This window comes from Mesocricetus auratus, unplaced genomic scaffold (genome assembly GCF_017639785.1).
Source record: "Mesocricetus auratus isolate SY011 unplaced genomic scaffold, BCM_Maur_2.0 Super-Scaffold_100011, whole genome shotgun sequence".
NCBI classification, from domain to species: domain Eukaryota; kingdom Metazoa; phylum Chordata; class Mammalia; order Rodentia; family Cricetidae; genus Mesocricetus; species Mesocricetus auratus.
Genome location: NW_024429195.1, coordinates 70,830,569 through 70,854,568, shown reverse-complemented (window position 1 = coordinate 70,854,568; position 24,000 = coordinate 70,830,569).

Genomic DNA, 24,000 nt, shown 5'->3' with positions numbered 1-24,000 from the left:
GTCCTGACTACAGGAAAGGTAAACTCCTTATGGGGACCAGCTGCCTCAGAACGTTTCCATTTAGAATGGAAATTTCTAAAAATACCAGTTAGATTGTTTGCTTAACATGATTTTATTTTAATTATATTTTAGTTTACTGTCTAATTCCATTTTGCAGTACCTGTGGCAGAGTATTGAGATTGGGAAATTTATAAAGATTTTTAAAAAATGTTAATAGCTGATGATTTTAAAAGCTTGGTGTCTGGTCAAGAACTTTATTTTTCCATTCCATGGTAGAAAGCAGAAGGATTAGTGAGAGCAAGTGAGAAAGAAAATGGGATTGTTTTCTCCCATTCTTGGGTAACCAAGTCGTTCTGATGACAAGGCAATTTATAAGAGCAGAATTTTCATTATGTAACAGTTCTGAGAGTATCTGTTGCTCAACACTGTTACACTAGAAAGGAAATGTGCAACAAGTAAACTACCAGGGACACATTTAAATCTTAGCACTCACTTTTCTGAAAGGCTACCAAGTATAAACTCCATTTTTCCCCTTTTCAAATTCTTTTGCTTTTCTCTTCCCTTTTGCTATGTATATTTTGAAAATCTTTTATTAGTTGCATGTAAACTTAGTTTTTTCTGGCTTCTTGATGAATTTATTCTCTTACCTTTTGTCTCTGGTAAAGTCATGAAGACTAATTTGTCTGATATTTAAATGAACCATACCAGCTTTTTACACTTGGGGTTTTAAAACTTCAAACTCTTTGTATTCAATACTTAAAATATGTTTTGAGGAAAAGATACATACTCAAACCTTATTCTATGTTCAATTTCAATTGAAACTGGAATTGCAACCAATCATTAATGTTTCATTTTTATTTACCTTTCTTACCTTGAAATACTTTCAGGTCTACATAAAATTACAGTATAGTTCACACACAGTTTCTACCTTGGTGCTTCTGTTATTCAGTTCCACAACCTTTTTTTAAAATAAACCAGGAAATTAACATTGATATAATTCTAAATCAGTATACTAGCCTGTAAACTTTACTTGACCCTCATGTTTTCCCTTAATATTTATTTTTTAGGGTTTAAGAGTTCCTGTGGGTGTCATTACTGTTTCTCCTTTATTTCTTCAGTCTGTGACAATTCTATCCTTAGTTTTCAGGCTTTTAATGAACATCTAAGATTTATTTTGTATAATGGATTCGTCTGGGGTTTTCTTGGGATGAGATTGAAATTTTACAGCCTTCCCTAACTATGAGTATACCACAAACTTGGCTGTTCTTCTCCCATGTACCAGATTTTGCAGAGTCCTCACTGTTGTGTTAACCAATGGCGATCATTTGTTAAAGAGGCTTCTAATGAGTTTATTCACCATACAGTTACTGGATTTATTTTTTAAACAATTAGCAATATTTAGAGATAAATCATGAGGTAGTACTTTGCTCTTACACTTTTTTTTGTTTTTTGGAACAGGGTTTATCTGTGGCTTTGGAGGCTGCCATGGAATTAGCTCTTGTAGACCAAGGTGTTGTTGAACTCACAGAGATCCATCTGCCTCTGCCTCCTGAGTGCTGGGATTAGAGGCGTGCACCACCACCTCCCGGCTTGTTCTTATACATTTTTTTTGCTAGAAGTCATTGGTTGACTGCATTTTTTGATTTGTAAATATTGCTTTGACATGTTTTTAGTTTATATGTATGACTGATGGCTTAGAGTGAAGCTAGAGACGAAAGATCCTGGAACCACACCCATACCATCGTTTCATGTGACTCATGCTATTTGGTGGTAACATAGAAGCAAAAGCACATGCAATAGAAAAATATCACTAATATCTAATTGAGTTATTGGATAATGGGGCACCATGTGGTAGGGGAGAGAAAAGTCCAAACTGAGCTGAACACATTAAGCTATCACATGAGTAGAAACATTAGTACAGGTCTGGGCTATCCAAAAATGAATTCTTCATGTATTTGAAAGCAGAAACTCAGCTAACAATGGTGAGCTCAAAGGATAAGAGCTACCCCCCTGCTCCCTTCTTTACTGAACAACCTCATCTTCCTTCTTTTTTTCTGAAATGAGATCATCCTTCTTATTTGCTTTCACAGTGACCAGATTTGTTGAAAGGCATTATAATACTGTCATTAGTCTGGACAGTGGCCTGGGTTCCACAAACTGCATTTTAAAAAATAGCTGTGACAATGCCATCCAGGGAGATTTGATCTCCTGCAGCTGTAGGTTATGTGTTTCCCTGAGGAAATTGGAAGCATGACAGGGCGACTGTGTTTTATCAATGTTTTCATTTACCCATATGTCTCTCTCACTTCAAAAGTTGAAAAAGATAAGTAAGATAATGTGATTATAGAGCCAAGCACATTCACTGTTCTGAAAACTAGGTCATTGTTAAGATTAACTGATGGATTAAAGAGGTTTTAAAAGGCAGCAAATTTTTGATTTCCATATTTCTCTGAAGAATTTGGCTCTTGTCAGGTTCCTTTCCCTCCTTGTACAGAGCAGTGAACCAGCATACTATCTCGAACAGTTTAGTAGTTGCAAATGACTCTTGCCTGGAATTTTTTTAACCTAGAGCAAATTATCAGTATTTCCACCCTAGATTGATTTTCCATGATCCATCAACTGCACTGCTTTGAGGGCATGGAGAACGAGACAGGAGAGTGTTAATGTGACAGATGAGGATGGAAATAATTAAATAGTGCTCAGTAAAAGGCTACTATACATCTCTTTGATTAGCAATCCATTGGAAATGCCTTAAATGCCAATTAAATAAAGAGTACTTTGTACAATGACACTCTTCCTTTTGGCAATTTTGTCTCATCAATGGAACTATCAAAAGGATAGATTAATGCGGTCCCACTACATGGGTGAACATAATTCATACAACTTGGTTCTTTACTTCACTAGTTAACCTTTTCATATACAAACAAAATGCATGTGTATGTATATGATGCACGATGTGAGCATAGATTTGACACAGTCATTTCCTAAATTTCAGAAATATAAAAAATTTGAACAGATATTTCTCCTCACTTATTTAGTCATTCATTCATTCAGTGAATAAGCTTACACATTATATTGAGACAGGTACTTACATGAATGTGCATAGCTGCTAATGAATCCATATAAGAATAGGAACACAATCAAAGTGCATGTGTGGGAAGACAAAGACCTAAATGACATCTAGCCCAAGAGAATTATAATGGATAGACATTCCTGGCAGAGATGGTGTCATTAGGAGTGACTTCAAGACTCAGTTAGAGAAGCCAATTAAAAACTGAGTTGAGGAATAAACTAGACAAGGTGAGGGACAACGGTGTGACTGAAGAACATTTCAAGAAGAGGAAAAAAATGCAGGTGAAGTTGGTGGGGCAGAACTAGATGAATGTTTTTAGAAGAAGATTCAGCGGGTCTGAATTTTTGAGATGACAGAAGATGCATTTACATGAAGAAATTGCAAACATGTTTTCTGTGTTTTGGTTGGCAACATTTTACAGGTGTCATACAAAACAGTCCTTTATCATTTGAGGATTAAAAGCAGGAGAGATGTGAGTTTTCTTTTATCCTGCAACCTAAACTAGTCACTGGATTTGCCTGGGGGATGATCTGGATGTGCATAAGTGGAAGGCAACCAGTGTGGCGTATGCATCAAAAGGAGATGAAGAAATTAACAGGTGTACATCACCAATCTACCTTGGCTGACACAACAAGGAGTTGGGCATCTATTGATACAATTGAAGACAGTGAAAATTTGAGAATTTAAAATTTAATAACATTTCAATAGTTTTCTGATGGATTTAGATAATACTTTTTGATCATATTCACCCCTCAACTCCTCTCAAACACACACACCCTTGCCACCTTTATCTTCTTACCCAATCACATTTGAGTCTCCTCCTCCTTCTTCTCCTTCTTCATTTCATCTCATCCAGTTTGTTTTGCCTAACTATGCTTGGGAGTGGGACCTGCCTTGTATCAGGTCATTAAAAATGTGAAACTGATTCTCTTCCTCTCAGTGTCTATAAAATGTCAGTAGCTCCTCAGCTAAAGCTGGACTTCATGTTCTTTTCAAAGTCCCTGCTGGGATTTTGTCTTGTTTGAGTGTACCCAAGTCTTATATGCATGCTGATACAATCTCTATGAGTTCGTATGTACAGCTTCCAGGCTGTGCTCAGAAAACCATCACCTGAGGTTCTTTTTTTCTTTCTTTTTTCTTTTTCTTTTTTTCTTTTTTCTTTTTGGTTTTACGAGACAGGGTTTCTCTGTATTGTTTTGGAGGCTGTCGGTCCAGCCCGACCTCAAACTCACAGAGATCCGCCTGCCTCTGCCTCCCGAGTGCTGGGATTAAAGGCATGTGCCACCACTGCCCGGCCACCTGTGGTTCTTATAATCTATCTGCTGCCTCATCTTCCAAGATTCCTGACTCTTGTAGAGGAAAAGCTGTGGTAAATAAGTTCCATTTAGGGCTGAGGACTCCATAGTCTTTTATTTCCTGCACATTGACTAGTTAAGGGTCTCTATGTTAATAAAAAGAGGCTTTTCTGATGAGGATTGATAGAAATGGTAACCTAAAGCTATAGAAGTAAGTCACTAGGAGTCATTTTAATACTATGTCCACTTAGCTCCATGAAAGGAAACTCTATGGGTTGATTGGTTTCTGCTATGGCATTCATGCCACTGTTACTGTTAGTATTTAGGCATCTGTTCTGATCTGTTCCTGGGGTTCTGACAGGATAAATCCACAGCTGCAGCCACTAAGAGTACCACCTGTGCACATTTATTATATTACTTTTCCAAAGGGCCATGCTTAACTACCATCTTTCTCTCTCTCTCTGCTTCTCTGCCTGTCTCTCCCTCACCCTCTTTTTCTCTCTCCCTGTCTCTTTCTTCTCTTCTGCCACTCCTGTCCCCAGGGACTGGTCTCCCTTCTCTTCCCCATTTTCCCATAAACTTTCCCCCAATAAAAAAATAAACCCTCCACTTAAGCTTGGTCCCATGGTGTCTTTCTCTTGAATACTCTATTTAGTGGGTTGGCAGCTATGATGCAAACCCCAAATGTTCCTGAAGATTTGATGATGTGATGGGAATGATGTTTGAGAACCTTATTATCTCCATATAAAGAGAATGGTAGCTGTCATATGGTGAAAGACAGTGGATCTTTACTTTTTTTTTTTTTTTACCTATGCATCCTCGTGGTTTCTACTTGGCTGGTTAGTCTTAACTACTTAAGATATCCTAAATACAACCACTTTCCGCTCTGCCAATTACTACTCTTTGCAAATTGCCAAATGTTTCTCATTTTCATTTTTCCCTTTCATAAAGAATGATTATAGCCTCATGGCTCAGGGAGGAAATCTTTGGGTACTTTCTGTGGAACAGCTCAATAAGCAGTCACTAGAAGCTCTTACTATATAACTTCATAGTCTAAGGAATGAGTACCAACAGTTCCAAGCTGCTGACCATGATCATAATCATCCTGGACACTGAAAATAACTTCTCCTGTAGCCCATTTCTGAGACGCAGGGAAATACACTTTAAAATCTAGGAGAATATTTATGGAGTTTCTTTTAACATTTTGTAGATAGCATTTTTTGAATCCCATATACCAGCAACTCTCTTCAGATCTTCTACAGAGATATGAGCAATTGTATAGTGAACATTGTTAGTTTTGTTTTGTTTTTCAGTAAAGGTACGTGCATGTTGTCACATTTATTTCATTCTGTCCAAATGAAGGATATTCAGTTGCAAGTAGATTCTTAATGCATCATAACTAAACAGAATTTTGAGATAGAAGGGAGTGTCCATTGTGTTTATATAAAAATTGGTTGTTTTGAAGTAATTGAACTCTCTCCTTTATAAATTGTATGTATTTATATATACACTAAATGCCTGCATAACTGATAACTGGTATAAATGAAATTGGGAACCTACTCTTGAAGCCTTTCTAACCTGCTTGGAAATTATGTTTTTCTAGTCAATGAGTCTTAGGTGCTGGAGTGATGTAGCACAGGATCTTTATTAACATAATAGCATTCCTCCCACCTTGCTTTCATTTTCAAATGTATTATTTTGAACTGTGATTACTCACTTTCCTCCTTTCCAGCACATTTAGCATTAGTCAAGATGGTGTCATTTCACATGCAAGTTTCAATGCCATCTCAGACCTTATGACCTTTCTTCAAATAGCTAATTCCCCGGGGCCAGAGGTGGTGGCAGAGATGCAGCAAATGACAAGGGGCTGAAAATTCTATGGCATTCATTAGCTCCTTTGCTGTCAGGGTCTTTATTTCTATGGAGGACTGAATGAGAATAGTATGATTTAAATAGGTTGAAATGTTTTATAAGAAAAAATAAAAGTGAATCCCCAGGACTAGTGTTTTTTTAATATAAATAAATAGCTTAAAATTCTGATTTCTACTTTTGTTGTGCTAAAAACAAAAGCTGAGATTATATTTGATGCTAAATATCCATTAGAATGTCAATATGATCCAACACTGATTTATGGTACATTGCCACTTTGTTATTGCTTGACAAAATATAACCCTAGTGAAATGATGAAAATGCAGTGGTCCTCAAAAACTATGCTTATCCGCCATGTTGCCTAGAATTCCACAGTGATGTCCAATGGCCTTTTTTCTCATATATCTCTCCCTGAGTATGCATGGAAACTTGGTTTAGGGGAGACATCACCTCTGTGATTTTTGTCACATTATATGGTCAAGAGATTTTACTAATAAAACAGAGATTGGGAATGTCAGAGAAGCTCTAGAAATTGAGGACCAATTCAGGCCAAACAAAGGATATGAGGGCCCTTAAGAGTTGACAGCCTACTTTGACTGCTGACATAACAGAAACACATCTGTTGGGGAAGTCCTGTTATTTGCCTGTTATTTGTCAATAAAGTACTGTTGAGCCAATAGGAATCTAGATAGGAGGGACTAGGAGTCCAGGAGGACTCTGGGAAGGAGAAACACAAGGAGTCGAGATGTAACACCATGGGGTAGGAAGCCCGGAACTATTCTCCGGTAAGAGAAATACTTAGATTAACAATTATGGGGTAATTACTTAAGTCAGAGGTAGCCAGTAAGAAACAAGCAAGGCCAACAGCTTCATAATTAATACAGCGTCTTGTGTGTTATTTGGGGACTACAACGTGGCAGAGCCCAGGCGACTGGCAGGGAAAAAACAAAGCGGCTGGCAAGGAAAAGCTTCTCATAACACACATCTGTCAGTCTTATAAGAGAAGAGAATAGAACTCTGTCAACAAAAATGGTGACAAGCTTCAAGGTAACTCTAGTGTATCAAGTTAAGAAGCCCTGTAGCATCACAGCATGCCTTAGGGATGACCCACAAATGATTCAATCATGCTTCCTATCTCTGCCACACAGAAACATGGACTATGAACAGATGCAGTTTCCAAGTTTCTGATTTTATACTATTTTGTTACCCAGCAACAGAAAGCTACACATCTCCTTCCATTTTGTGTCCCAAATTACCTTCCTGCCTTGTAGATTAAAAGTAGTCCGGTTCTTACATTTTTGGTTGTGAGCCTAGCCTTTAATGACTAAGTCATCTCTCCAGCCCTAGTCGGGTTCTTTTCTTCAAGTACCATACATTTTGAGAGATTTTGCTCCAACTGCTTTCAGTTTTGGCTAAGGTGGGACATTGGTTTGGTCTGAATATGCACATGCAACTCTTTTAGGATGGGCAGAAAATATCACCTGGTGCAGGGGAGTGCAGCAAGAAAACTGTGCCATTAACATGTCTCTTTGTGAAGAAAAACCCCCAGAATGGAAATGTTATAAATATGATATGGCTTTCTTGAACACACCATTCTAATGCTAAACTTGATTCAGAAGATGAGGCTTCAGGCAAAAGGCAATGCAATTAACAGCAATTTACCCAAGTAGAAATTACAGGGAAGGCTTTCATGATTGGAAAAAGGAATTTCATGAAGGGTGATGCTTTTGAAGACACTTATCTTGCGGACATATGGGACTCTAGAAGAAGGCTTCAGGGTGAATGTTGCCTAACTTATAAAGGAGGACCTCATATTTATTTAATGCAAGTGAACAATGGTATTTTAAGGAATCAGTGAGCTTTTGTGTGTGCACTTTGTTTCAGCTAAAGTGGACTTAAAAAATAATTCCTTATTACACTAAAAATCCTAGACAAATACAAGTCCATTGCCAAGTGATGGAAAAGAGATAGGACCAACTTCATGCTTGCTGGTAAATCTTTACCAGCTCAACAGTGTAGATTTCTATTTTATAGAAAAAGGAGAGGAAAATGAGCACTTTGAGAGCCCTTTTGCTTTACATTATCTTTTTATTTCAGTTAACAAAAGAGCTATAAAAATCAGAATGTTGCAACTTCTTTAATCTAAGGACTTTTTGGTTAAAATAAAGAGCAATTGACTAACGAGTTCAAGATTTCCTTTCTATAGATACTAGCCCTGGGAAACATGGCAGAGATTTCAGCAAAGGAGAACAAGTTTAACAGGTCCTGTTAATATGGAACACAAAGAGGTTATGTGGTAAACTCTGCTAAGTTAAGTGCTGACATACGTGCAGGGAAATTTGTTGAAAGAGATTCTCAGCACAAAGTCTCTTTATTGAAGAGAGTCATTTTAATTTTTGGATACATTGGTCTAAATGCTAACATTGAATTTAACAATAAATGTATAATATTTTATTTTATTAAAAATTAGATCAATTATATCCCTTAGAGACTATAACCTATTGAGGTAAAAACTACCATATAAAAATAATGGGTGATTTCTAGCAATGAGAAATATTATATAAACATTTCAATAAACTATAATTCATCACAGAGAGAATATAGTATATAATTCATACAAAATATACTTCATTAGAGTGAGTCTTTTAAAAGAGTGTGAATTCATTTTTTTCCACAAACTCAAATTATTCTGAGACCTATATAAGTCAAACTAGTCATTCACTATTGAACTTGCTGCACATTCAACAAATGTCAACTTTTTGCAATGATTAATAGAACACATGAAGAGGTCCTGTTTTGTGCATCATGTTTTACAGAGAGAAAGAGGACACAGTTTGAGGAACAAACTACAAATATAAAGCCATATGAAGATTGCATAAACATGATAACTAATCTTAATAATAGATCTTGAAATGCTATACTAAGGTTCTAGGCAAAAATTCGGGATGAATTCATGGATAGATGACGAATTTATCAGAACTTTCAGATTAAGTGATGGGGCTATCACCAGAAGAAACTTGGTAATCATGGACTTCCGTAAGTGAAGTTAAAATTATAGAAATGCTAAGTGAAGAGTCCCTAATGACTCTGAGTTAAATGAATGGATGGCTCATACTTAGTGTGTGTATATGAGGCATTACAATGGCTGTCTTTTATTCCATGGTTGAAGTTTTGTAAGAATTTTTATGAATAGAGATATGAGGTGAAAAAGAATGTGAGCCTCCATTATAGGTCTTCATGTTCTCTTCAAGGATGTTGGAATTGCAAGTTTGAGGTATTCTATCCCAGAGGGCATAGTGTGTATACTATATCCAATGGATAAGATTAGGCAATATAATTCTCCTTCATCAAGTGCTTCTAAATGAGAAGAAGATAAATGGAGCCTAATAGATTCCTAAACAGGGGCGAAAAGTTTCTATGGATTGCTATCTAGTGACTTGGAGTTTTCCCAACTGGAGATATAATAATAGAAAATTACACATGCTGTGGCCATTCAAGGATTCTTAGTGCCAAGGTTGATATTGTAAAAAAAATAGTTTAAATGTGCATGACACAATATGTTAATTGATAAATTTTACTAACAAGCTAACAATTAGTTAATTAATTAACGAATTTTGCAATTACCAGAAAGTTTCTTCTCCAACCACCTATAGCATGCTTAATGCAATGCAATGTGACTATGATGTCAGAGACATTATCCTTCAGCTGGAATAAATATTTTCTGCCACACTTAATGACCATTTACAATGAATAAATAGCCACTGCTATTATACTTTCATCAAAGGGTGTATCTTTGTGTAAAATTATTTTCTGAAACACCATTAATCACATAAAGAGCTACTTATCATTTTCCATTAAAATAGATGCATTGCAAGTTTTATGGTTGTTTTCTTTATTGATCTTGCTTCTGCCAGGGCTGCTGAAGAATAGACTTGGATATTGTAACACTTTTCTATCTTCAGTCAAGTACTTCCACACACAATGTAAACGTGGACTGATAAGGATGAGATTCACTAATTACTGCTCCAACAGGTTTAATTTGACTACTTTTTTTTTGCAAACACATATGCAAATGTAGTTTGAGTACAAAAAGTAAACAGGCAAAGAAGTTAGAACAAAATGAACCCACATTCCAAAGAGTCCCTAAATACCTGGAATTTCTTCTTTCCAACAAACTAAGAACTCCTAGATTGGAATGTAAGTATATAGAGCAAGCTAGGAGGACAAGCAAGGGAAAAAGACTGTGGAAGCTGAACACAAAGATGACACTTCAGAATAGCAACTACAAGAGAAGATGTTAGGAACATAAAAAGCACTTAATCCAGACAAAAGGAAATAATAACAGAGAATAGAAGCCCAAAGGAATGAATGAAACAATAAAAGAGCATTTGGATAACTGGAAGCATGACTTGGTGGTGAAGAGCGCTTGCTGCCTTTTCAAAGAACGTGAGGTTGGTTCCCAGAACACACACTGTGTAGCTCACAACCGTTTATAACTTCTGTTCCAGGAGACCTTCCACGATCTTCTGACTTCCTAAGGAACCTGCTCACTCATGGCACACACTCACACAGACATCCCTGTGCATGCAAATAAAATAGAAATGATTTTTTCAACAATTATTTTAAAGCGTATTAAATTATTAGCTATATTAAGTATAAATACTATCATTAAGATGCAGAAATGTTGTAGTATAAATGACAAAATTGATTCTATCATATGAAAAATACCTTAAATACAAGGTTATGTGGAGGCAAAGCAAATTAATATTTAAAAAAGTAAAACCATTCTAGTTCTAAAAAAAGAAAACTGAGGTAACTATACTAGTATTATATAAAGGATGTTCTTAATCTAAAAATATTGCCAAACACAAAGCAGATCATGCCATAGATTTTTGTAGTACAGTGTATGTACTATAAGAATACTATAGTTAATTTATCAAGAATACCAAACATGAAATATTCTTAAAGTAGAGTTTGGAAATATATGAAATAAACATTTGCAGACAGTAAATATCATGGTTTACAATTTTAAAACTTTATTCGTTGAAGCTGATAATCTTTTCTGGCATCTACTTGGTTCTAATAATGTTTTCCCTTTACCCTAGATCTATGTCAGTATTTGGATCCTCTACTAGCTTTTTCCCCTTGATTTATTTATTCTTGTTGTTGTTTGTGTTTGTTTGTTTCTCCATTGTGTTTTCAGTCCTAGCTGATAATTTGCCTATGTAATTGTGGACATCCTGTATAAAATGGTTTTATCCTACCATTCTTTCCTTCATAAGGAATGTATTTGTATCTGGTGAGCAGATAAGTATCAAGTGGATTACACTAGCCCTGAGAGGGCGAGTCTGGTTCCCATGTGCCCTTTGCCTCCGTACAACCAGTGCCGGCTGCCGGCTGCGAGGCTGGCCTTCTCTGAAGAGCCCTTTCTTCCCATGAGCGCTCATTGCCGGCTGCGGGCTGCGAGGCTGGCCTTCTCTGAAGAGCCCTTTCTTCCCATGAGCACTCAGCTTTCACTTATCTCTCGGCATCAGGACACAGCAGCTTCTTATTCAGAGAGCATCGGCTTTATCTGTGTGTCTCTTTAACCCATAAGCAGCTTCACTTTCTTTGTCTTTTTCACTGTGTACATTTGCAACTCGGGAGTCAACAGCTGCCTTTCTTGAAACCTGACAACAGCACATAGAGCTTGTGTCAATGTGGTCTTCTTTTCTCTAAGCGCTCATTTTGTTCAAGCCCTGAAATTTTTTTTTTCATGAATCAACTTTTGCTCTGTTTTTTTTCAGGCATTAATTTAATATGTATAGTGAATTTGTACAGAAAGTTCCACTTAAATCAATCAGTCTGCATGGCTACTGACAGATATAGCATATACATGCATGTCTTTTAAATAATCCCCATGTTTTTCTACCCGTTCCCACAAATGTATTACATAATGCATGTGAGTGTTAGTACTTTGCTGTGCATTTAACCATAACAGTGCTGTTCAACATCAATATCATGTAAACAATATATATATAATTTAAAATTTTTCCCTTTACCCTAGATCTATTAGTAATATCACTAAATAAATATAAATGTAAAATTATATTTAATAATATACTTTACTCAATTAAAAGTAAATGCATTTTAAACTTCCATTTTAATGTAACCTGTCTTCAAAGTGTCTTGGGTACTTTAAACTCCTGTCTCATCTCAAGTCAAACTGGCTCCATTTCAGGTGCTGAGGAGTCAACCTCATATTGAATTAACCACGTAGACCTATCCTGGAGTCAGCATACAAAACACTGAAACATTTGAAAAAACATTCACAGAGTGCTTGAAAACACTTGCTGGAGTAACCCTGAATGGAAGCAAGGGCTGCTTGACACAGGTCTTATGTTCACAATACTTTTGAAGTAGACCATCCTGCATTGGGATCCAGTGATTTCTTTTATTTCCTTAGCCTTGCTTGTCTCACTGCCTTCCTGGGTCTTAGGAGCTTTACTCCATTCTCCAGGATAGAATGATTTGAGTATGAAGAAACAGCTATGCAACATACAATGTATCCACAGCTGAAAAAGTCATTACAAGCCTAACATTTCCTGGTTTTGTTGTTGTTGTCCTTAAGTTTTGGACTGTATCTTGTGTTTTAATCTCAGTGTACCAACTTGAGGTGTCTTTTAAATTCCTTTCCTGTGAGTAATATCATTTGTTTATTGGCTTTAAGTTGTGTCAAGCAAATAACCCACGAGGCCCTTCTAAGACATAAAGACAAAATGATATAGCTTGAATTACCAACACTATCTCTCTGATTGGGGAATAATTAAGGAATTGATTCAGAGAAGTTGAGTTTGTATACAAGCTCACAACTGGTATGTATTCAGTTACACATTGTATTTTGATAGTAAGTTTGTTTTGTTGTTATTGTAGGGTTTTTTTTTTGTTTTTTGTTTTTTGTTTTTTGTTTTTCTCCCGAAACAGGGTTTCTCTGTGTAGCTTTGTAGACCAGGCTGGCCTTGAACTCAAAGAGATCCACCTGCCTCTGCCTCCCGAGTGCTGGGATTAAAGGCTTGTTCCACCACTGCCTGGGGGTAAATTGTTTTCTTAATTACATTTTTTAGTACAGACTTGAGTGGATGTTAATCACCTGGCCTACAGTTCACAATGGGGATTTTTTTTCAGTGTCAGAAACTTCCTTTATATCATAATAGAGGTTAAGTCAACTCTCAAAGAATGGCCATATCGCACATTTATTTCATTCACTAATGTCAACTTTCCCTTAATCCCTCTTCCATCTATCCCTCCTTCTCCTTTCTTTCTCAAGTCTGGGATTGTAAATATTTAAATAGCTATACATTGAGTACTATTTAAATAACTCTTATCTGAAAGAGCTCTGGAAATTTATTTCAATTCAAATTTAAAGGAGAGAATTGCAATTCATCTTTTGAAAGTTTTATTTCTAAGTCCTTATACTTGCTGTGCTAGTCCAGTGGAATAAGATCAGTTTGAATACAAGGCATTTACTTTCTCAATGCCACGTGCAGACTTGCAAGAGAGAAAACTGGTAGGCCCTACCCAATGATGATGATAAATACCTAAAACATAATGAATCTTCATCAGGATTAAGCCAAAAGCTATATATAAGGGTTGAGGAAATGATTCACTGGTTAAGCATGTATTTTCCACAACACAAACTGCTCACCTGTAGTTTCAGTTTTAGTAGATAGAGACATGGCGTTCCCAGAGAAAACTGGCTTAGCAGAACTACTCCATGAATTATTTTATTGGTGTCCAGTCGTTTGCTTTTGTCTTAGGCTAGAACTAGGCTTCTCTTCTGGAACTGGTCTAATGTTTGCGTATACTGTACTCACATTCTAGAAGGCAACATTCATTTCTTGAGAACTAACAACTAACAGGAACTGAGTATTACTGTATTCCAGGCACAGTATCAATGTAAGAGCCAGGTAGTGGTAACAATGAGGAAACTAAAGATGGAAGAGTTAAGAAATTTTAATATGAACACATGACCACACAAAAGTATCGTTTGCAGTAACTTCCTTGATACTGAAAACATGTATTGTCTGTCAAGAATGACTCACTGGGAAAATTTTCAGTTTATCTTAGCAGAAATTGGGATACTAATTGTGAATAATATGTTAATGAACATTCAATTAATTTATGCAAAGCAAAGGACAAGTGATTAGCTCAGAATTAGCTCAGAGTGCATTTTTATCATTAAATGTATAATTTAATAAGAAAATTAATTGTAAATAACTCTGAGATTTGTGACCTCTACTATGAATCGCTTTAAAAGTTTAAATGGCTTAAAAGCATGCAACTTATTGTTTCCACATTTCTGTGGATTTACTGCATGGTTATCCTAGAACTTGCCTGGGCTTACATGGGAGATGTGCCCTTAAGTCTTAAGATCACTAAACAAGTCCTAGAGACAAACCCTTAGCCTGAACTTTAGACCAGCCCTCACCTCTTTGATAGCCTACTGCTAGTTCTAACACCATTCAATAGATTTTTGTTTCTAAGCCTAGATTTTAATGTTTAACCCCCTCCCCTACCACCTCTCTATGTACTTTATCATAGTCAGTCAGGCATTTTATACATTCTCTGCATAGGTTGAAACTGATAGCCAGATCTATGAGTTTATTTGGTTCACTTCTCGTTTCACACCTTATTGTAGAAAATGTTTGATAGTTATTTTTCCTCTGTGACACAAGATGGGCCAGCTCTTCAGTCATCTGAAATATTTCTCAGCAATTTCCTCAGCCTCTCCTTGGAGGTTTCTTGTTCCCTTGCCAGCCCGCTCACCACCAATGTCTAAGCCATTGCCGCATATGTAATGTTTTGGGGATAAAAACACTTTGATGGGTCTAAATTAGTGAAGGATTAGTGGTAGAAACAGAGCCATGGTGGATGTTATTTGTTAAGGGATTTGTTGGAATTGTATTCTGAATGACCTGGTCTAGGATTTAAGGTGAGGTAAGATGTCCAGGCAAGGGCATGCAGTGTCCCAGTGTTTAAACTACAGGGGGATCTCGAAGACTACACTTAGCCTCTGTTTCTTCATTTGTGAGATAGAAATAAAAGTAGTATCTATTCATAGTATGTGCACATGACCTAAAACAACATATGAAGAGGGAGGAGTGTGTCACAAGACATGTGGTATTAATTACTACTTTCAAGAAACTGTCATGGATAACACAAATATTTTTATAGAATTCTTAAGGCACTGTTAGGTTCTGACCTTCCAGTATTGCCCACTCATTCTCAGCTTGGTTCTAGTATATTCTTTTTGCCTGATACTTGTAGCTCCTCAAAAGAATTATTCTTTCTACAAGTATCTAGGGGAGGCATATGATTTCAGATGAGTACAATTGATTCCATAGACGTCATAGATTCCCTGATGTGTATTCCTCGTGCTCATTCCAAGTAAATTCCTTATCTCTGTCTCCTGCTGATTATTATGCTGTTAATTTACTAATCTACAATGCAATCCTTTTTCTGAAACATCTTAGTCTAGACTACATATAATAAGGAAAATTTCACTAATTTCTTGTAAAAGTAAGTTACATTTTTCTTCCTATTTCTTTGGCTGATTGCAAGAATCAGAATTATGGCTATTAGGAATTTCAAAACAGATGTATTCCCTATACTGGCAAATTCATCCCATTTAACTTGGGATGAATTCACAGAAACCTTGGAACTGTTCTGACTTAGGAAATGAAGAAGATAGACAACTAAAAGAATCTTAGTATTTTTGTGTATGTGTGTGTGGTGGCCCATTTCACCCACACTTTGCCACATTAGCTGAGGCACTTGGCTCCAGCTATCATAACCTTTCTTTTCTTTGGAAAAAGGTTTTTCTTTTCCTTTCTGAGAGTATTCATATTTTTCTCCCTTCCTTCTTCTTTCCTTTATTGAAATTGGCCAATGAACTGATGAGCCACTATTAGTCTAAGACTGATGCCAGCTAAGTTTTCACTCACTCAGGACTTACCTAAGCCTGCAACAATTCAACTTTCTATATGGCAAATCTAGGCTTTGCCACAACACCCCAGTGACATTCTCATAGCATCATCTACCAGAGTTTTGTGGGCACTGAACTTGCTGTCTCATGAGTTTCTCAGCTCCTACTCTATTGTTCAGGACTCTGTCCTTTGGTGACCAAGGGTTTGTTATCCATCTCTGATATCTTCAAAATATCACACACATAAATAATCACTTGTAGACACTATCAAGATTGGGGTGGAGGGCATAATGCCAAACTATTTAATGGTGCTCTTCGGGATTTTTTGGCTACCAGTCATCCATCAGGAACCTGTCTGTGACCACAATCCAGTGTTTCTAGTTTCTTGTCATGTTGGTTTGGCCTCTTTCCTCCTATCGCTTTTTATTCCCATCAATGTTCATCTATTTTGGGGTCTACTTCTACCTTTTCCATTTCATTCATTCCCTTTAAAAAAACTTTTAAGACCTTAGATTGAGAAATAAACCTTTTGTTCTTTAAAGAATACCCCGTCCCCCAGGACCTTGTCCTCCGGGTTCACACATCTAAAACACAATACAAAGGTATTTTTCTAAACAATGATGGTTTTCTTCCCTACGGGAAATTCTGAGCCAGCCGGTAACATTACAATTTATTTATCCTGCCACCCCTGTTTAAAGACTAAATCGGTGAAGGCATGTGGGGATTTAGTTTCTCCAGGGAAAAGCATGTGTGACAAGGCAGAAATATTGCAATATGATTTTTGTTGAAGGTGTTGATTATGTTTATGTGCATAACCCAGCTGCCTTGTTACATAGGACCGTGTTAAAGAAAACTATATTCACTGTGTTTTGTAAAAACATATTTCTTTCTATTCATTATGTATTTCCATGTTATTCAGAAATGCTACTTCTTCCAAATTTGGATAACTGTATTTGGATTATACTTAAGTCTCCTCTGCTATTTCTTATTCCCTTCTTATTCTTCTAAATATATTCACTTGTTTCTACAAGCATAGCAGGTGATCTTCTAAAAATATAGTGACAGATAGGAAATTAAATAACACAAGGATTTTAGCCACTCCATTACAGTTAAACTATGTTTTTGGCTAATTGAAGCTGTGTCTTATTCCTGGGGTCAATGACTCTGTCTGACATACATACATACATACATACATACATACATACATACATTGATTTACTATACTTGAGAAAGTGAACTATATCTTATTGCAAATGATTTGAAAATACTGGCTTCAATATTAAGTAGTATATTCTGATGAAGAAGCCACTGAGGCCCAAGTCCTTTTCAAGAACTACAGAAGAGATGCCAAGGAATTTATGAACAATGGTACTCCTGTGCTTGGAGCTAACATTCAAGGAACAGAAAACAAACATTAAATATTGATGAGAATGATGCTTGTTTTCCATGCACAATGTATGCGAGTTACATGTATTTACGACTTAGTGTGTATATACATATAACAGCTAATCATTTTTCTGTCTCTCCAGCCCCATCTCTTGCCCCTCCCAGGCAGGAGTACTGCTCTCTTTGCTAGTTTGTATTCTGCTTTTTTAACATGCACGTACCATCCCCTAGAAACCCAAGCCTCTTTATCCTGACCCGTCCTCAGGGTAGCTCTCTGAACTCCTTCAATATATTGCTAAGAGTTAAATCCTCCAAGAACTTGACTGAAGTTTACACTAATGCAAAGACACATCAATCTTCCTTCTCCTTTCCCTCCTTCTTAAAACAAAATTATGTATTGTTTTGAATGAGAAATGTCTATTGTAGATGCAGGTGTTTTAATAGTTGGTCTGTAGTCAGTGGAACTAAAGGGAGATGGTGTAGCCCAGTCAGAGGAAGTCTGTCATTGGTGGATGGTTTGGAGACTTTCTAGCCTCAACTCATTTCCAGTTTGCTTTATTTGTTTTGTATTTGTTGTTGAGGATGTGATTTTTTCAGCTTCCTGCTCCAGCTGCCTTCTGCTATGTCTACACCACCATGAAGGACCCTGGCTCGAATCGTGAGACAAAGGAAGTTCTTTCTTCTATTAGTCTCTTTGGGTCAATGTATTTTACCACAATAAAACAATACAACTAAGCTTTGTTATTATTATTATTATTATTGTGTTTGTGAATGTGTATAATATGTGTGTTTGAGTGCAGGTGTCTGGGTGTCATGGTGTAAATTTGGAAGAAAGAGGACAGCATTTAGAAGTCAGTTGTCTATTCCTACCCTAGTCCTTGGGGATCAAAATGTGGTTGCAAGGCATGGGTGGCAAGTATCTATCCTTCTGCTTTTAGTGCTTGGATTTTAATTCGTTCCTCTTTCAGAGTTTGCTAGTATCAACAAAGATATCTCATGGTTATATTTCAAGAATGGTTTATAACATACTCACCTAGTTTGTCAGAGTATCCCATTTTCTTTCACTCTACCATCTTTGTTTTCATGGTGAACAGCTGTGAAAACACCCCATCTAATTTCCTCCTCAGTTCTCTTGTTGATCATATTTCCCTCCAGAACTCATCCTTTCCTGAAGCTTCTACTGAAATTTCTAAGCTGGCTCCAGGGAGGAAATGGGGTGGCTGGTTTATACTCTGGTAAAGGCATACTGACTTCTGGTGCGACACAGATCTTCAATAATCTATTTTCATCTACCCTGTGACAATCACTACAGGGGCTGAAAACTTTTTCTTTTCAGTTTTGAAAATTTGATCTCCGAGATGCAGTAAAAATGAGTTGTAGTGTGTCTACCCTCCTGGTTCTTGTTACTGAATCCAAACACTGCCACAAGTTGATAATATGACGTTGGCACCAGGACCTGCTTTCTTCACAATTCATGCATTTTTGCTTTATTTCAAGTCTCAGTTGCCTCCAATGAGGACCACAACACAAAGAAAACATAAATAAATAAAGTGTATTTAGAGGATTTCTATAGAAGGTCATTGTACTTTTCATCAGTATGATATATTTTATTATTGATTTGAGCATTTCACACAGCATATTTTGATCAGATTAACCTCAATTTCTCCCCATAATTCTTTCCAGATGCATCACCAACTCACCCACTCCCTGATTTCTTGTCAAACTTCTTGTTATTTTTTAAATAAACAACTAAATGCAATTTGTGCCAATATAATTATGAGTGTAAGACCATCTCTTGGAGCATGGCGGATACCTCAGGGGACACACTCTTAAAAGAAACTGACTCTACCTTTCCCCCAAACTATCTATGATTGATAACTCCTCAGGTAGGGATACAGGCTCATGAGACCCTTCTCTCTCCACATTAGAACACTGATTAGCTTGATCTTGTATAAGTCTTGTGCAGGCCATCACAACTACTGTGAGTATGTGAAGGCAGTGGTTCTCTCTTATCCAGAAGATACTCTTTGACTCTGATCCTGCCCCAACATCTAGTGGCAGTAGTGATATAGGTGTGCTATCTATGGCCGAGCATACACTGGGGCTTACTCTCTTTGACCAGTTTTAAGTTTCTGAGTAACTGAACAAAGGATCTTTTCTAATAAAGTCTGAGAGCTGTACTGATGTATGGGTATTGTGATACTGATTTGGAGGACAGATTGATACTCTGGGCATTGGTTTCGATATGTGTACAGCTATGTGGACACAAATACTTCACAAACAAATGATGGAGGATTACTTAATGAGGTTACTAAACTATGATCACATATGCAAATGTCCTACAATTTGTCTTACACACACACACACACGCGCACACACACACACACACACAGAAAGAGAGAGAGAGAGAGAGAGAGAGAGAGAGAGAGAGAGAGAGAGAGAGAGAGAGAGAGAGAGATTCACATCTAGAATGTAGCTCATGTTGTCATGGGGTATATCTGTGATATTAAAATACCAACTACATTTCTGTTTCTCTAATTTCTCACTTTTCTTTGGCAATAATTTTATAATGCATCTCTAATTGACTTCAAGGACCTTCCACATCTTTTTAAAAATATGACAAAATGTCTCTAAAGGTGAAATAGTGATAATCACATCTCGGAGGTAATCAACAATTCTGTAATTAGATTTAAAGTCCATAAAACAAAAAGGTAATTATGCCTTTACTAGAGAGCTAATCAGCCAGCTATCGCCACTTTACTAGATCAGCATAATTCCTAACTACATTCTGACACTTATTCCTATACCCACAGATTAGAATAGCTCTCACCCCTCATAAAAAATCTCTTTACAGCAATTGGAGATAATTACAGGATATCACAGTGGACACAATGAAGAGATAAACAGATTGTGGAAGACTTGGCCCTAACAGACATCGGCAACACAACTCCTGTACCTAGGGCTCAAAGAATATAGTGAAACGGGGGTCTGAGAGATTGACTATTATGAGATCCAGAGAACCAGGTCTTCTGTAAGACTGTCTCTCTCAGACGTTTTGTTGCCTGAACAAGACCTGAAAAATGAGCTTTCATATTCTTAGGAGAGTGATGAAGACTGGCACTGAAGAACACTGAGGAGTGAAATCTGTCAGCCTACTTCAGCCTTGTTCACATTCCCAGTTCCTCCTCGTGTGGGCCTTTGACCCTGGATAACTTTTCAAAGGGTTTCCAGTGATAAGCTAAGTAAAAATGGACTCCTGGAAATCAATCAGACTTCTCTAGTCACATGGTAAAGAAAGGTCTTTCATTAGGTAGTTCGTTTTCATGCTTTGAATAAAGATATAACTTTCAAAACTCACCAAAATACATGGTTTGAGTTTTTAAACAATTTTTACTGAAATTCAATAGCAGGATATTAAGAATAAACACAGGAAGTCACTTCAAAATTAACATGTCAACATCCTGTAATTTATAATAAACTCCAAACTATCTCCTGGAAAGTAGGATAATTATATGATTCCTGGTAAGAAGCAGATTTAATCTTGAGACCCAACACCACACACACACACAGACACATGCACTCACACACACGCACACATGCTCACATATTTCATGCAGGCACATATACTTGTATACATGCAATACACAAATTATTCATGACTGAATTAGCATGCAGTTGTTTCAGAAACTCAGAGAACGTTTACCTCCCACACTGGGTTTTGATGGACCCAGGATAACCTGAAGATGCTCATTATGGAACTTCAGTTAAACACAGATAGTTAAACCATAATCAATACAACCCAACTGTGTGCATTGCTGAAGTGTCTCTGGACATTCATTCTCCAGAATAAATTCCCACATCTACCAATGAATTCCTTAAGAGTGGGATCCACTTTGCCTAATTGTAACCTAACCCTTCTCTCATGTTGATAAGCACACAGTTGGGGTAATCAGTTGAATATATTTCTGTTCAGAGCAGTGTATCAGAATTCTGTGTCATGCCATGGTCTCTCTCTCCATGTTAATAGTCAAGCAAGCCATCTGCAGAGCAGGCATCGTTTGGTTGCTCACACATCTTCCTCTGGCTGTGTTTCTTTTGTTCTGTCACTAGATGCTTCTGTACTTTTCTATTTGCTCATCTGTTCAGAATCTTATTGCTGTACTCTACTTTCCTGCACGATCACATTTCTCTCACATTATTCCTTCAACTCAGAGAATCAACACAGTCCATTAAACCTTAGCACCTATCTTATTTGACATCTGCTATTTTTATTCTTGATGGAGAGCACTGATTTTTTTGTGCTTGCTCTTTTAAATGTATGAAATATTTTCACATCTACAATGTGAAACATTTTAAACATTGGTATTATTATTTTTATCGATAATTATTTTGTACATAAATAAATTAAGAGATGCTTCCAAACTGGTACACATAACAAAATGCGGTGACAATTGAACCTGTGTGCATTTCATTTTAATGTTTATTCTATTGACTGCATCATAGTGTCTCACTCAACCAAAATCTTGATAATATTACTCCACCATGGTGATTACATGGTATTTGGTATCTTGATATCAACATATAATTCTGGCAAAGATATTCATTTATGCAAGTATTCTAGATTATAAAGTATTTCTATTACATCAATAGTCATTATGAGGGAGCAGATATTCGATTTAGCAGTTTGTAGTTTTGAATGTCATCACCTGTCAAATCGTTAAAAGTATTTGGGACATAAACCTGACAGACTGGCATACTACTTATAGCTATTGCTTATTAAAATTAATTATGTAGTTTGTTTTCTTGCCCAAAACAGATAATTCGGAAAACACAGCATTTCCTTTAGGGTAACATGTACCAACATGATGTCTGATCACATTAGTTTTTAAAAAGAGATACTTTCCTTGAAATGTGGAGCGAATTGTTTTCCAAAGGGTTTTACATAATTTTAATTTGCTTTTTTATTGCCATTAAGGGAACACCTGTACATGTGGGTTTTGAGAAATTTAAAAACAACCTGCTGAGCAAGTCTCGTAAGTTAAACTATGTGAGTATATAATTAAATAAGCTTTGCCAAGTGGAGTGAAACAGTAAACTGTTGAGTCTTAAAACTCATAAAAATAGTGCAGAATCTAGGGTAGATATTTAACTATTAGAACAACACAAAACTACTTTTGGCCAACCATCTAATCATTTGCACTTTCTAATTTGAGAAGTTTGAAGAGACAAAAGTGAATATCTAAATATTTTCTTCAAAAACCAATAATTATTCTTCTAATTAATTTAAAGTAAAAATCAGGAATAACTCAGGGCACATGACCTAATTTATTAGTTCAGTGTAAGATTTGATGTTTTGTTGGAATTTTATGGCATAATTGAAATTATTCACATTATTCATAATTTAAATCCATAGAGCTTTCATTTGTAGTTTTAAACACTTCTCTGATAGTTATGGACATTCCTTGCTGTTCATTGAGTCACACATATTTAGCAGTCCTTTGTAGTCATGTGACTAAACTTAACTGTGTGGTTACTAATAATATCTACTAAGAATAGATAATCCAGGTAAATAAATGTAGAAATGCAAAATTTAAAAATGAGTTGTGGCTATGGCTCAGTGGTAAAGAGCATTTACTGCTCTTGAGGAATAGCCAGGTTAGATTCTCCACAGCTACATGGGGAAGTGTGGTGTCCAGCATGACCTGGCACCTTGACTTGACTTGGGGCAGTGATGGAATGAAGGAAGAATAGATGTTAAAGAAATGACAGACGTATTGACCCAGAAAGTCTGTGGTCAGGTAGGTTGTGTACCTCTGATGTACTTACTGGCAGTAACAAGGCCAGAACCTCGGGGAGTTTATTATGTATACCATAGGGACACGGTTAGCTAGTGTTAGTAAGTCCTCTCAAGGCCTCTCAGGGGGGAAAGCAGCAACTGTTAGTTTTTACACACACTGTTGACATTCGTATTTGGACTTAAGAAGGCTTTCTCTGTTCCTTATTGGGGGCAGAAGAGGCTTTGCCTCACCATGGGTTAGAGGCATTGGTCCTTGACATGGCCACGCCCTGGCTTCCTTCACTACCCACTGGGAGGCTCAAAACTGCCTATAACTCTAGTTCCAGGGAAAACTGAATGCACTTTTCTGGCATCTGCAGGCACCTTCATGCATGTGGTACACATATATATCTGCAGGCAAACATGCAAAAAAGAATAGCTAACAAAGTATTGCAATCCAGAGACATGACTTTCTTTTCACTAAAGTCATTGCTTTTACTAAATGTTTACTGTAACAAGACAAAAGGACCATTCTCTAGTAGCCAAGACATTGGCTGGAGGACCATCACAAAGAATCATCAAGATATGTCAATAATTAGATAAAATAGTACTTTTTTAACGAAAAGTGTAGGGTCTG